The sequence below is a fragment of the Sturnira hondurensis genome, unplaced genomic scaffold (assembly GCF_014824575.4).
Source record: "Sturnira hondurensis isolate 20B ecotype Veracruz unplaced genomic scaffold, ASM1482457v3 Scaffold0007401, whole genome shotgun sequence".
In the NCBI taxonomy this organism is placed as follows: domain Eukaryota; kingdom Metazoa; phylum Chordata; class Mammalia; order Chiroptera; family Phyllostomidae; genus Sturnira; species Sturnira hondurensis.
In genome coordinates, this window is record NW_028080032.1 from 6,311,383 (window position 1) to 6,324,918 (window position 13,536).

General features: G+C 42.7%; 1 non-coding gene and 1 pseudogene across 1 annotated transcript; both read right to left on the reverse strand.

The window, feature by feature from the left end:
* Positions 1-9,790: 9,790 nt before the first annotated feature.
* Positions 9,791-9,986, reverse strand: LOC118990954 (U2 spliceosomal RNA). The gene has a single exon (XR_005067320.1). It is a non-coding gene; the product is annotated as a U2 spliceosomal RNA (small nuclear RNA).
* Positions 9,987-11,555: 1,569 nt separating this feature from the next.
* On the reverse strand, positions 11,556-12,041 carry LOC118990940 (60S ribosomal protein L18-like; annotated as a pseudogene).
* Between the last annotated feature and the right edge of the window lie 1,495 nt (positions 12,042-13,536).

A 13,536-nucleotide genomic window follows, 5' to 3' on the forward strand; every position in this document is an offset into this window, starting at 1 on the left:
CGTGTTCACCGTACCATGTCAGGTCTCCTTCCATCACCATTTATCCCCCCATACTCTCCTCTACCTCCCTTTCACCCCCTTTCCTTCTGTTGTCTGTCTATGAGGGTTTTGTTTTTGTTTTGGGGGTTGTTTTTTTTTACTTAATCCCTTCACCTTTCTCACTTGACCCTGACAGCTGCCAGTCTGTTCCCTGTATCCATGAGTCTGTTTCTATGTTGTTAATTTATTTTGTTAAGGGAAAAACTTTTAGAGCAAGAAAAAGAAAAGCACAGAGAGGAAGAGAGAAAGGTCAGTGAAAATAAAGAAATAAAGTAGATCAATAAATGGCAATGTTTTAAAACGGAAGCCATAGAAGGCAAGAAGAAAAAGCAGGAGAAGATTATAGCTTAAATTTCTGCAAAGTAAGGTTGAGAGTTTTAAAAAGAGCCCTGGCTGGTGTGGCTCAGTGGACTGAGCTCCAACCTGCAAACCAAAGAGTCACCAGTTCGATTCCCAGTCAGGGCACACGCCTGGGTTGTGGGCCAGGTCCCCAGTAGGGGGGTCATGAGAGGAAATCACACATTGATGTTTCTTTTCCTCTCTTTCTCCAACCCTTCTTCTCTCTTTAAAAAACACACACATATATAAATAAAATCTTAAAAAATAAATCATGCAACTTTAATAGAAGGGTTTTAAAGAGAACAATCAGTCAAAAAAAAAAAATCAGGGGAGAGCACAAAGCTACAGCACAATGAGAGAAGGTTTACAAGGTAGAGAAAAACAGAAACCAAACCCAAGCCTAAAAGATAATCAGTGAGGAGGTCAAGAAGGATGGAGAGGGTAGACAGTCTTGCTAGAGGCAGCTAAGGAGGGACTGAAAGAGGGTTTTGTGGATGAAAAGAGGCCACATACCAAACTCAGCAAAGTCAGGGGAGGCCTACAAACTCAAAGACCTAAAGTAACCACATAGGATGGTCTGAAATTAAAAACTTTTTTTTTAATTTACTAAAAGCAGGTCAGGAGAATCAGTCATTGTCTTAGGCTAGAATCTTCTCTGACAAAGTCAATCTTTATCTTGATTGAGCCTGTTCATTGTCTTTTTGCCTCAATAATAACATTCCTTTGGAATGTCAAGGGCACTTTCCAAGCCCCTGGGGCACAACCACCAGGGCAGAGACCACAAATCCCCTTTGTTGTTAATCGTTGACTGTTTGCTATCCTGTACCCACCTATGTAAAAAAAGCATGTGTCTATCATTTTACTCTTTTATCCAATCCCAGATGTTTCCCTGCCTTGTTTTCTCCCGCCTCCCTAATCTATCACCAGTGTATTTCATGTAACCTACTTACATCTCTTTTTTTTATTGTAATATACAAAATAAGGTGCAAAACTGCCGTTTTCTGGAGCATCTCCTCAATCCATTGAGGTCTTGCTTACCTGCAACTGCCCTCAGTTTGGCTCAAATAAACTCACAAAAAATTCTCTCCAGGTTCCAATGGCTCTTACGTTGCCAATTTTTAGGGCACTTCAAGCTCCTAGCCTGTCCTAACACTCATAGGAAAGCTTCATGAACTCTACTCCCCTGCTGCCTCCATTCTCTGGGGCTCCAGTTCCGTGAGCAAAGCCTCTTACTTCCACCTCTGGAGGCCTGGGACAGAGTCCTCTAGAACACTGCTTCTCACAGTGGGGTCCTTGAACCAGCAACATCTCATCACTGAAGCTTGTTAGAATGCAGAGTCTCAGGCCTCACCTTGGGCCCTGATATCTGCATGTAAACAAGATCAGCCTCTGCATTTTAACAAGATCCCCAAGAATCTGCGTGCACACTAACATTGGCAAAATGCTGCTTCACAAGAAATAGCACATTTCTTTCTCCGATTCTTCATTCATGACATATTTTAAATGTTCGAAGAAGTATAAGAACAACACAGCAAATGCTTAGGAACCTACAACTCAGATATTACAACTGTTAGCATTTTGACAAATTTGCTTCAGATCTACCTGTTTTTCTTAAAACATTAGAGGTGTACCCGGCTGGTGTGGCTCAGTGGCTTGAGTGCTGGCCTGGGAATTGAAAAGGCGACTGGTTCGATTCCCAGTCAGGGCACCTGCCTCGGTTGCAGACCAGGTCCCCAGGTGGGGGCATGTGAGAGGCAACTGATGAATGTATCTCTTGCATGTTTCTCTCCCTTTCTTTCTCACTCCCTTTCCCTCTCTCTAAAAATAAACAAATAAAAACTTTAAAAAAAGAACATCAGAGGTGTAGTTAGTTTCTTTCCACCCCAACTGCTCTGTCAGTTTTTTTTTCCTTCTCAGGAGGTAGCTGCTGCTATGAAGTTGGTATGTTTCCTTCCCTGTATTTGCATCTTTATTCCAAATGCTGTGTTTATAGACTCCATAAACACAGAATTGTGTTGTGTCATTTCATCTTGCATAAATAGTGTCATACCCCACAGATCTTTTTGCAATTTGCCTTCTGTACTCGGCATTGAATGTTAAAGGCTTATGGAATTGTTCATGTGTACAGGCGGAGTTCCCTCGTTTTAATAGCGATATAGAATTCCTTTGGTTGCATTTTGTAAAATGCATTAATCAGTTCTTCTTTTGAGTAACATTTAGGCAGTTCCCTTTTTTTTTCTTTTTGCTATTATAACAAAAAAAAACAAGCTGAAATGGACATTTCGGGTCTCTGCACACACGTGAGAGTTTCACAACTGCAAACAGCTAGAAGAGGGTTTTTGGTTACCCCATATTTAGATTCATTGGGTGTTGTCAATTGCTTTCCAAACTGTTGAGCCAATTTACTCCTGCCAACCACGTGCAAACTTTCTTCCATTTTCAAATCTTCATTCCCACTTGATTGTGTTGGTGTTTTAAACACTGTGGGCTGGCTAACCAAATCCCCTTTCTATGTGGCTTTGTTCTATTATAGATATTGGAAAACTAATGTTGATATAAGAACATCCAAACTGGTAGAGCATTTTTTTTTTAGTTTATTCGAGCCACACTGACTACAGTTGCCAGGAAGCAGCATCTCAAATGCTTCCAAGAAATGACAATGTGCAGTTTTGTTTTATGCATTTGGAATTAAGGACTGAACTTTAGGAAGATCACAGGAAGATGCGAGAAAGCAAGGTGGGGATTGGATTACAGGATGGTTAACAAGATTATAGCTCCCTTGCAGATGGTTACGCCCTTGCCTCCTAGGAGTCTGAAAAAGAGGTTTACTCTGGCAGTCTCAAAGGTGTGTTAACCTAGGTGCACAAGAACAATGGACAGGGCTTGCTTAAAAACCTTTCCCATCCTGGCTGGCATAGCTCAGTGGATTGAGCATGGGCCTGTGAAGCAAAGGGTCACCGGTTAGATTCCCAATCAGGGCACATGCCTAGGCAGGCCAGGTCCCCAGTAGGGGACACATGAGAGGCAACAACAACAACACATTGGTGTTTCTGTCCCACTCTTTCTCCTTCCCTTCCCCTCTCTCTATAAATAAATAAATAAATAAATAAATAAATAAATAAAACCCTTTCCCTAAAATATCGGCCTGAGGTGTGACTACCCACCACAACCTGCCAAACTAGGAATTTCTGATCAGATGACCCTGTAAGGTTGTTTTCAGTTTGATTTATTACAGCACCCCTTTTTAACCCAGTCTCTCCCCTTTAATCTGGGGTGACCATATAACAGTTCTGGACACTTTCATGTTTTAATAAAGAAAAAATTAGAAGCAAAATTGGCCAAATATCAATGTTTGTTACTGAAACCAGAAAAGCTGGTGTTCGTGCTGCCTGTCACCTACCAGGCCCAATAAGCAGAGACAGGGACTGAATCTTTATGGGCACTTTATTCAGATGGTTGGTGATCTGAGAAGAAGGGGGGTTTGTATCCTAACAGACTTAAACTCCACTTAAAAATGGCCCTTTTATCAGGAGAACAAAGAGTAGGTAAAGGGGTTGGAATTCAGGCAAAAATTAATTGGATTAAGAAACTGCAGCATTCTCTCCCTGGGCAGTAGTCACCTCACCTGGAGCACAATGGCTCAAAAACCATCTTGAGGCCTGGCTGGTGTAGCTCAGTGGATTGAGCGCAGGCCTGCGAATCGCAGTTCGATTCCCAGTCAGGCCACATGCCTGGGTTGCGGGCCAGTTCCCAGCAGGGGACTCACAAGAAGGAACCGTACATTGATATTTCTCTCCTTTTCTCCTTCCCTTCCTCTCTAAAGACAAATAAATAAAATCTAACCCCCCCCACACACACACACACAAAAACCCATCTTGAACTGTTTGCAGTCCTCCTGAGGCCCAAAGGTGGAACTGCTTGTGGTCTCCTGGAGTCAAGGTGGGCCATACCTTCAGTTCCAGAAACAATAGCTTTTACACATATCAATTACTAAGTTTATTTGCTATTACTTAGACTAAAATTTTCCAGCTTTCAAGTCTCCCATCATTATGAATTGATTATACATACTCGCACATAAGTGTTGAGTTATATCATTTTCTGATGTTTGAAATAGTTTGTAAGGCAAAGGTGGGCTGGAAAGTTTTGTTGTTTTTTTTAAGACTTTATTTATTTATCCTTAAAGGGGAAGGGAAGGAGAGAAGGAGAGAAACATCAGTGTATGGTTGCCTCTCGTCGTGAGTCCCCTGCTGGGAACTGCCTGCAACCCAGGCATGTGCCCTGACTGGGACTCGAACCACAATACTCTGGTTCGCAGGCCCGTGCTCAATCCACTGAGCTACTCCAGCCAGGGCTGGACTGGAAGGATTTTAAAGCTTTTTCTTTTCTGACCAAGATGATCAGTGCATTCGCTTTGATCTGTCTTCCCTGATTTTGGCTTTAAAACTTGGTGAGATGCAGGAAGGCTTATGAGGTACTTTGCAGTCTCGTGGTTGAGCTACTGAGCTGAAGCCCACAGTCACCTCCAGACCTCCAGACTTCTCGTTTTGTGAGAAAAAGAATCTGGTGTCTTCGAGTCACTGTTACCTAGGTCTTCTGTTACTTGTCGCCTACTGCTTAAAATAGCTAGGTTTGCTAATTTTATCAATCTGATGGTTGTAAATGGTTATCTCCTCTTTTTAATATGCATTTCCCTGCTTATGAAGATGGGCTTCATTTTATATGTTTACATGTTTCACATGTTTATTTGTCATAGAAATAATTTCTTTGCCTATTTCCTTTTTTAGGTTGTGTATCTTTTCCTCATAATTTATAGGTTTAAAAAATATTTTGGATACCAATTATTACTCACTAAATACATTTCAAATTGTATCTCCCAATGTGTAATTTCTCGTTTTCTGGTTTTATCAAGAAATAACTATCCTATATCACTGTATAAATTTAAAGCATAGAGCATGGTGGTTTGATTTACTGATATTGTGAAATGATTACCATAATAGGTTCAGCTAACGTAAAAGTAATCATACACATAATTCAGATGTTTAGCTAACATATAAATAATCCTCCAAGCTTGCTCTCCTTCCTGGGAGCAGGGTCACATCCTTCCTCCCTCTCAAGCATGCGTCTTCTAAACTGTAAGTGTCCCCACAAGACTTATAACCAGGGGAGCAGTAGGCAGCGGCAGCTTGTCCCCAGCTAACCCCCTGAACTGGTCCGCAAGGTCCCCTTTTCTCTGACTTTCCAGTGAGCCTGTGGCTTCTTCTATCCTAAGTCCTTTCTCATTTCACTGTCTGGAGCTTTAATAAACATATTCTTAAGACAAAATATATAAAAAAGTGATAATCCTCCAATATTTTCTTTTGAAAGTTGTACTTTTAATATTAATTTTCAATGAATTTTAATATTTAAGCCTTTGAACCACTTGGAATTTGCTGTGGAAGTGATATGAGCTAGGTAAAGAACACTAAGAATGAGAGGGAGCTGGGCCTTGTCAAGACCTTGATTTCTAATTTCTAGCCTCCAGGATGGTGAGAGAATAAATGTCTGCTCTTTTTTTTAAAAAGATTATTTATTTATTTATTTATTTGTTTATTTATTTATTTATTTATAGATAGAGGTGAAGGGAGGGAGAGAGAGACAGAGAAACACCAATGTGTGGTTGTCTCTCACGCGCCCCCTACTGGGAACCTGGCACGGGCCTTGATTGAGGCACATGGTTCCCAGGCTGGTGCTCAATCCAGTGAGCCATGCCAGCCAGGGCTATTTGGGGTAAAATTCCTAACAAGAAAAAGCAGGTTAAAGGATTCTCTCCTATTTCTAGTGTGTTGAATATGCTCTACTCATATCTTTGAGCACTCTGGGTGACTGGGCCCACTTTCAAATGCCTACTCTGTGTCTCCATGCCTGAGGCCTCCCCAGACCCTTTCAAAACCTAAGCAGGCTGCTTTTGCCCCCGTGAAGGGAAGGCTGGCTATGCTAGGGAACCATAGCTTGGGGATCAGTTCTCAAGCTATGATCTTCTCTAGGCAAGTGGAGTACAGACCCCCCAGCTCCCTCACCCCTCGGTGGGATAACTGTGAGGGTCTACTTCCGAGGGAACCCAAACAAGAAATCTAAGTGTTTTCACAAAATGGTTGCTGAATTTGAGCTTATCATTTGTATGTTTCTGAATCTATTGAAATGACTGTTGGTTTTTGCTTCTTTGATCTGCAGCTGAGTAAATTATATTGCTGTTTTCTAGTGGTCAAATGAATGACATCCTTGTCTTCCTGAGATAAATACTGCTTGGTAGTATTTATTTCCAATGTTGTATCAATAACATTGCTGCCATTGTTTAGCTAATGGTTTATTCATAACCATTACATCTATATTAGTGAAACTGAGCTATCAGTTTTCTTTCACTGTCCTTTCTTGCTTGGGGTCAGGGTTATGCTAGCAGTAGCTAGTGTCCAGCCTCTTACAAATTACTGAATTTTGTTTCTTAGTTGGGGTGATACAGAGGTTTTCTCTTCCTTGAAGGTGATAAAAGTGCCTGTGAGGACGACTGGATTTGGTGAAGTAATCTGCTGCTGAAATGTCTTATTCTAATTCAATTTCTTTATTTTTTAAGATTGTATTTATTTACTTTTTAGAGAGAAAGGAAAGGAGAGAGAAAGAGAGGGTGTGTGAGAGAAAAATCAGTGTGTGAGAGAAATATTGATTGGTTGCCTCTCCCAAGCTTCCAACCGGATACCTGGCCCACAACCCTGGCGTATGTGCCCTTTGGTCTGCAGGCCAGTGTTCAATCCACTGAGCCTCCCCAGCCAGGGTACGAAATTCAATTTCTTTAATGTATAGTAAGTCTACTTGGGTTTTTTACTTTGAGAGCAATTTTTGGTAGTTGTTATTTTCCAAATAATTTTCCACTTTGTGTAATTTTCCAAACATATAGTTTAACACATAGAGTTCAAAGGTTCAAAGGAGAGCTGCTTGTCTGCCCTCCTATGTCAGTGCTGAGCAGACATGGAGAAGTGCAAAGAAAAAAGATGCTAGCCCTGGCTGGTGTAGCTCAGAGGATTGAGCGCGGGCCTGCGAACCACACGATCGCGGTTCAATTCCTAGTCAGGGCACATGCTTGGGCTGCAGGCCTGTTCCCGGCAGGGGACACAGCAGAGGCAACCGTACATTGATATTTCTCTCTCCTTCCTTTCCCCTCTAAAAATAAATAAATAAAATACTTAAAAAAAAAGAAAAGAAAAAAGATGCTTTTATTTGCCTCCGATGAGCCCCAACTGCAAAAAGACATTGGGCAGGAGCTGGCCATTTCTTCAATACTCCTAGTTACACTCATTAAAGACTTTTCATCATAACTTCTTAAGAAGTGTATTTTATTGATTATGCTATTGCAGTTGTTCCATTTTTTCCCTCCTCTTTATTCCCCTCTGCCCCACACCCACCATCTCCCCAGCATTCCTCCCACTTAGTTCATATCCATGAATCATACATATAAGTTCTTTGGCTTCTCCACTTCCTATACAATTCTTTTGTTTTAAATATTTTATTTACTTATTTTTAGATAGAGGGTAAGGGAGGGAGAAAGAGAGGGAGAGAAACATCATATGCAAGAGTTACATCAATCAGCAGCCTCTCATATGCCCGCAACTGGGGACCTGGTCCCACACCCCAGGCATGTGCCCTGATTGGGAATCGAACCAGCAACCTTTCCTTTCGAAGGTTGGCACTCAATTCACTGAGCCACACCAGCCAGGGTCCTAAATTATTCTTAACTCACCCTTTCTATTTTGTACCTACCCTTTTTGCTTCTTATTCCCTATACTTTCCCCCCAACCTTCCCCCTCCCCTTCCCCACTGATAATCCTCCATGTGATCTCCAGTTCTATGATTCTGTTCCTATACTAGTTGTTTGCTTGGTTTGTTTTTGTTTCTGTTTTTTTTAGGTTCAATTCTTAAGAGCTGTGAGTTGTCCTTTTAGTGTTCATAGTTTCGATCTCCTTCTTTTTCTTAGATAAGTCCCTTTCATGGTTCATATGATAAGGGCTTGGTGATAATCAACTCCTTGAACTTGACCTTATCCAGGAAGCACTTTATCTGCCCTTCCCTTCTACATGATAACTTTGCTGAATAGAGCCATCTTGGATGTAGGTCCTTGACTTTCATGACTTGGAATACTTCTTTCCAGCCCCTCTTTGTCTGCAAGGTTTCTTTTGAGAAATCAGCTGACAGCATTATGGGCACTCCTTTGTAGGTGACTGTCTCCTTTTCTCTTGCTGCTTTTAAGATTCTCTCCTTATCTTTCATCTTGGGTAATATAATTATGATGTGCCTTGGTGTGTGCTTCTTTGGATCAACTTCTTTGGGACTCTCTGGGCTTCTTGGACTTCCTGGAAGTCTATTTCCTTTGCCATATTAGGGAAGTTCTACTTCATTATGTTTTCAATTTATTGCTCTTCCTCACCTCCTTCTGGCACCCCTATGATTTGGATGTTGGAACATTTAAAGTGGTCCTGGAGGTTCCTGAGCCCCCCTTCATTTTTTTGAATTCTTGTTGCTTCATCCTGTTCTGGTTGAACGTCTATTTCTTCCTTCTGGTCTAAACCGTTGATTTGAGTCCTGGTTTCCTTCCTGTCACTGTTGGTTCCCTGTATATTTTTCTTTATTTTACTTTGCGTTGCTTTTACTTTTTCCTCCATTGTGTGACTACACAAACATTTCTGCGAGCATCCTGATCACCAGTATTTTGAACTGTGCATCTAATAGGTTGGCTATCTTTTTGCCACTTAGTTGTTTTTGTGGTGTTTCATTTGGATCATATTTCTTTGTCTCGGTGCACCTGTCACCTGTTGTAAGGGGCAGAGCCTTGTGTATTCACCAGGGTGTGGCAGCCCACATCACTGTGTTGTTGCACGGTCTGGATGAATGTTTCTTCTTTAAATTCTTGGTTGTCAGACTTCCACACAGTCTGATTTTCTGGGAGTTCTGTCTGTTCTTGTTTTTAAATTCATTGTTCTTTGTTTGGTTGTGCAAGGAGGCACAGTGTGTCTACCTAAACCTCCATCTTGGCTGGAAGTCTTCAAGACTTTTCATTGTAACTTTTAACAAGCTCATTTAATAGCACAGATGTTCTGAACAAGTGAACAAAGGTCCTTAGGCCAGACAGGAGCACCAAGGGCGATGTCAGGCAAAGGTAACACTAGGTGGGCAGCAGAGGTTTTCGTGGCTGGGCTCAGCGATAAGGCAGGATGCTCACCTGGCACTGAGGCTGAGGCCATGCGATAGAGACATGGTGGCCAGGTCAAGGAGGTCGAATTATATCCTGCAGGTACATGATCTTCAACTCTTGGGCAAATGCACCGTTTTGGAGAGAATGATGGGATGGGGGAAGGAAGAGATATAAACGTTTTTTTGCTCTTTTTTTTTTTTGAACGTCCTTCCCAGAAGTGCTGCTTACTGGGTCGCTGTGCAGAGTGGACACAGCAAGCTCAAGCTCCTATGCCATCTCCCTGCTCCAAACATCCATTTAACATGTTGTCTTCATATAGAGGATGTACCAGATATTATACTGATAAGAACTAATACTATACTTGATCTTAGCCAAAAGGCTGAGAAGTGATTCTTGCTACTTTTAATCCCTGTTTTAAAAGATTGCATGGGGGTAAAGGAGAGGTAAGGACAAGGAGAGGCAGTAGGAACAATGTCCCCAGAGGACCTGAGGCTCAAGTATGACCAGGGCATGGAAAACCTGCAGTTCAGTGGAGGCTTTGGCTTGGGTGTTGGGAGGAAAGGGTGTGATGTGGCCTTGAACCAGAATACATAGGGGGTTTGGGAAATCCAGGACTTGGCAGTGCTGTGGCCTCTGGCTTATTACTTAATCCCTGAAGTTTTGGAATACCAGAATGTGGCCTCTGATTTTCAGTTGAGTTCTGTGGAGTTTTAAATTCCTTTGGCTTGGCCATGAGACCTGGGGATCAGTTGGGTGGAGGGAAACTTAAGGGTCCTATCTCCCAAAGAGCCTTCTTCAACCTGCGTAGCACCCCTGTTCTATCTCGCTTGTATGCTGGGCAAGCGTGATCCCAGCAATAGAATTGTGTTTGGGAAACTGAAAGATTCTGTAGTTGAGAAGATCAAATAACAAAAAGGAACTGCCATGGGTATTCAGCAAACAATGGCATTTTTTAAACAGGAGTCTTACTAGAAAAATAAAGGCACAATGATGTGCAAAATGAATTGGGGAGGGGAGAGACTAGAACTTTGCTCATCAAAGAATGGTCTGTAGTTCAAGGACATCAGCATCACGTGGAAGTTCGTAAGAAAGGCAGACTCTGGAACTGCACTCAGAGCTACTGAACCAGAATGAGTATTTTTTTAAAAGATTTCATTTATTTACTTTTAGAGAGAGGGGGAGGGAGGGAGAAAGGAAGAGAAACATCTGAGCGAGAGAAACATCGATTGTTTTGCAAATCAACTTGTTGCCTTTAGCACACCACCAACCAGGAACCTGGCCTGCAACCCAGGCATGTATCCTGACTGGGAATTGAATTGATGACCTTTGGGTTTGTGGGACCTTTGGGTTTGTGGGATGATATCCAAACCATTGAGCCATACCAGTCAGGGCAGAATTAGCATTTTAGCATTAGGCAATTTGGGAATACTTCAACGTGGGCCCAAATCAAGAGTTTCAAATTCAGTCGCCTGCTAGGATCAGGGAGGACGTAAGTTAATAAATGAATGATGGGTCTACTGTGTGGGATTGGCAAATGGCAAAATGACCCCGACCCCTGACCCCTGTGGGGGTGAGACTCTCAGCTCTAGCCCTGAAGATTCTGGTCATGCCAGGACAGAGGCATTGCCAGGACTTCTGATTTTTCAAGAGAAACATCAAATCCGGATTCTAATGTGAAATCTAACTTTTTGTTTATTTATTTTATTTTATTTTTATTTTTTAAATGTTATTTATTTATGTTTAGAGGGGAAGGGAAGGAGAGAGGGAGAGAAATATCAATGTATGGTTGCCTCTTGTGTGTCCCCTGCTGGGAACTGGCCTGCAACCCAGGCATGTGGCCTGACTGGGAATCGAACCGTGATCGTGTGGTTCGCAGGCCCGTGCTCAGTCCACTGAGCTACACCAGCCAGGGCTGAAATCTAACTTTTTAATCTTGACAACAGTTTTTTTCCAGCATCCAAAATCTTTTTAATAACAAAGTAGGATCTGGGGTTAGTTTTCGTAGCCGCTCTGCCCCGTCAGCCTCTGGTGGCCTTGAACTTCCAACCCTTGGAGTGCAGGTAGGGTTTGCTGTGGTTGTGAGGGGTTCCTTGGGCCTTACAGAAGCCTATAGACCTCTCAGCTCTTTCAAGGACCAGAAAGCAGGACTGTGCCAGGGACAGTTTGGGCACCTTCTACCTGTGCATGTCATCGATTATAGTCCTCACAAACACAGTGGTTTTGTGTTTTGGCCAGGAAGCTTTATCTTCTGGATCATCTGGAAAAGGGTCAGAGGCAGCCAGTTGGTACAACTCACAAACAACTCTTCAGCCTCACTTGTTTGAAGGGGGAGTTGTCTCGGCTGGCTAGAAAACTGTGCAGTTCGACCTGTGCAGTTTGACATGGCTCTTGTGCTCCTCACACCAAACCTTTTGGTCTCTGGGGTGGTGGATGTGGACTCCCATGGTGGCGCCTCCTGCTTTACCAGATCTGGACATTGAAAACCAATTTTTTAAATTGTGCTTAATTCTGAGATAAAGATTTGGGTGCAAGTAGTTTGTTTGAGAAGTGAGCTTGGGAAGCAGTAAGGAGGGACTGAGGAAGTAAGAGAGGGAAAGGAAGACAGTCAGGAGAGGGTGATTCATCCCGACAATTATTACTGTGGGCACCTGGAGCCAAATCCCGCTGAGAAGCTCTGGGAAGCAGCAAAGAACTCACACTCCTGAGTTATCTCACTAGAAGGAGAAGGATGGGTGGGGAGTTGGGATGTTAAGATAGCCCCTCTGGAGAGCCTTGGGTGGGGCCAGCTCCTGGGTGGCCGTAATTACCCCTGCAGGGCCTGTGGCTAGTGCTTCCAACCTTCTTCCCCATCTGCCAGGTCCTCAGGCACAAACCACACTGGCAGGCGGGGGGTCTGTAGGAGCACACTGAAAAGATACGGTCCAAGGGTGTAGACATTTAACCTTTCCAACCATCTTGAGACAGTTACTAGCTATGGAACTTCAGGCAAGTTACCCTTTCTGAGCTTCGGTGTCTTCATCTGTCACACAGGGACAGTCGTGGTGTCTATGTCATAGGCTTGAGGGTTAAGAGTAACAGTTGTAAAGTTTTGGGAACAGTCAGTACCTTCATCACAGTGAAGTGCCCAATAAATGGTTCTGCTACTAGTATTTTTCACTACTCTTATACTTGACCCATTTCACAGGTGAAGTATCTGATGCCCAGAGAGGCAGATTTTTGTGGTTGAAAACATTAAATAGTAAAAAGGAACTGCCATGGATATTCCACCTCTTCTGAGCTCACATAGCTGGTTTTTTCCAGTCTGGTGGGCTGGTGGAAGGTTATGTTGATGTTCATGTCTGTCCCCACTGCCACAGCATAAATGTATCACTCTCTTCCAGACTTTTTCATTACCTTCTAAGCCATCTTCTTTCCAAGCATCTCATTTCCCACCTCCCTATCCTCTACACTTAGTGGCAGTGAGCTTCGTAAGAATATCTTGAATGCCTATGCGGGATATTATGGACACAATCAGCACCACTACCCAACCCCAGATGCCCAGGAACCCACTGACCATTTAAAAAAATCAATTTGGTAGTTTTCTTGGAAAAAACAATAAGGCAAAAAACCCCAAAACCTGAAAAAATATATTGAAATATTTCATTTATTTATTTCTAGAGAGGGGGAAGGGAGAGAGAAAGAGAGGGAGAGAAACATTAATGTGTGGTTGCCTTTCATGCGCTCCCTACTGGGGACCTGGCCTGCAACCCAGGCATGTGCCCCGAGAGGAAATCAAACCTGTGACCCTTTGGTTCGCAGGCCAGGGCTCAATCCACTGAGCTTCACCAACCAGGGCTGAAAATATATGTAATTTTGTTTTGTTTTTATGTGACTTTATTTCACCTGAAGGACTTCAAGCTTCTTTCATTACCATTAATAATTTCTGTACATCACTCACCTGG